Consider the following 2,729-nt stretch of genomic DNA (forward strand, 5'->3'; position numbering starts at 1 on the left):
TTAAATAAAATAAAAACTAAAAAACTTTCAGACATACAAATGCAATATATATGTATGTATGCATATACAAGTATAAGATTCTTCTCAAAAAAAAATCTAAGATATTATTTACTTATTAAAAAAAATTATAAGATATTATCTGATTTAAAAACAGCATTAAGATATTATTAAATTAAAAAAAAAATACAAGTAGGAAACAAACTTACTATCTAAATTCACATCCAACTAATTAATGAGAGACTCTCTTAAGTCTTAACATAATCTATTATGCTACAAGTTTAAGAGTCTCTTAACATAATCTATCTAAACCTATGCTTAGGGGCGGAGCTACATGTATGAGTGGGGGGCCATGGCTCCTCCAAAAATTTTTAAAAAAAATTAATACTATATATAAATATTTAAAATTTTAATTATTAGCCTACAAAAATGGGACTTGGCCCCTCCAAATATTTGAGATAGTCCAATAATGCTTTTAGAACAATTTATCAAAGGCAAAAGGAATGAAGCAAATCAAGCCACTGCACCAGAGTAGCTTAGAGATTCACACAGTGCAGCAGCTAGTACAGAACTTTTTTTTTTTTTTGATAAAAGACTAAAATTCCATTAACATGAACTAGAAACAAGTACATCAATTGAGAGAGCATGTTCTAAGAAACAAGGGCTCTCTTCAATCCAAGCAACATATTGCTCAACACCCTGAGCATGTTTTGCTAACAAGTGGGCTACCTAATTACCTTTCCTACCAACATGTGAAATAGAAAATCTACGAAAAGTACTTAACAGAGAACTAATTCCATACGCAACTGAAGCAATCGAAGATGGAGAAGGAGAAATGCCAGCAATAGAATTAGAAACCATAACAAAATCCCCCTTAAGAACAATCTAATGAAATCCCACATCTTTAGCAAACATAATGCCCAAATCATAAGCTTTTGCTTTGGCTTCCAAAGATCCCAAATGCTGATTTAGCTTCATTAACAAAGCTCCCATGAACGAACCTTCACAATTACGTATTACCACTCCTACCCCAGACTTTTGTTGTTCCATGAAGACAGCCCCATCAACATTTACTTTAAAAATAGAAGCATTAAGAGGTGACCAAACCTGTCTGCATTGTTTTGCTGAGCCTAATGCAAACCTTCCAAAAATTGCAAATGTTGCAACATGTACAGAAGTTGCTGCATTTGCAGAAACTGCATCTGCAGAATTTGGTACTGCATTTGATGAATCGGCAGAACTTGGTGAATTTGAAGAATTTGCTACCTTGAATGATTCAATATATTTTCCACACCACTTAACTAGTTCAAATCCTGTCATAAATTGCTTTCCATTTCTTTTCTCATTTCGCCTAGTTTACAAAGCCCAAGCAATGGTCACAGCTAATGAGAGTATTTCCTCACCACTTTTCTAAACATGCACCAAGAACCAAAATAACTCCATAAACTCATTAAAAAACAGATGTTGCTGCCTACAGAAAATAAAAGTAAGGGCCCAAGTACCTGAAGCACATAAGCAGCTCCAAAACACATCACCTAAGGATTCACAGCCCATTTTACACTCTTCACATAAGTCATTCTCAACAATTCCCCTCTTCTTAAGGTTAGACAATGTTGGTAGAATATTTTTACACGCTCTCCACCCAAAGTGTTTAACCTTATTTGGAATTTTCAAACCCCACAGCACCTTCAAAAGTGTCTTCATATTACTATTGTCTGAACAGGAAATAGAATCAGGTTGTACTTTAGTCTCCATTGCAATTTTGTAGGCACTCCTCACTGAGAATTTCCCATTTGAGATTGTACTCCATATCAAGGTATCTGCAAGCAGAGTTGAGCTAAGTGGCAAACCCAAAATGATCTCAACCTCATGTGGTACAAAAATCTGATGAATTAATTCATATTTCCACTCTGTCGTATCACTGTTAATCAGATTAGAGACCAATGCTTAACTACCCAGCACTCTTGGTGGTGATATTACTTCAAAGGTAGATGTAATTGGCAACCATTTATCAAACCAAATCCTAATCTTCTACCCATTCCCAATCCGCCATCTTACTCCACTTCTAACAATATTTTGTGCAGCCATTATACTCCGCCACAAATAAGATGGACGCTTCCCAATAGTTGCTGCCACAAACTCACAGTCAGGAAAATATTTAGCTTGGAGGACTTTATATGCAAGGGAATTAGTTTCCATCTGAAGCTTCCAACCTTGTTTAGCTAGTAGAGCTAAAGTAAATTCCTTAAGCATTTTAAAACCCATTTCCCCCTTACTTTTTGGAGCACAAAGTGACTCCCAACTTATCCAAGACATCTTCATTTCATTACCCTTCTGCCCCCACCAAAAATTCCTAACCATACTTGTCAGTTCTTCACAAATAGAATCAGGAAGTTTAAAACAACTCATAGTGTAAGTAGACACTGCTTGGACAACAGCCTTTATCAAAATTTCCTTGCCACCTTTAGATAATAACAACTCAGTCATCAAGGTATCAAACTTCGAGCTCTAGAGATAAAGGAATCAATGATGCATCTAAGACTATCTAAACGACAATGTAGTTTAGTTCATGTTTGTACAGTAAACAACCTGTAGTTTTTGTTAATAGAGTTAGTTTAGTCACGCACATGTTTTAGTTTGTTAAGTTTGTTATTTACTGTTCACATGTGTACAAGTCTGTTAAGTTAGTTATAGAAAAGAGCAATTGCTTAACTTCTTAGCTTGTATATATA

The sequence above is a fragment of the Quercus suber genome, unplaced genomic scaffold, assembly GCF_002906115.3.
Source record: "Quercus suber isolate HL8 unplaced genomic scaffold, Cork oak 2.0 scaffold_96, whole genome shotgun sequence".
NCBI lineage: Eukaryota > Viridiplantae > Streptophyta > Magnoliopsida > Fagales > Fagaceae > Quercus > Quercus suber.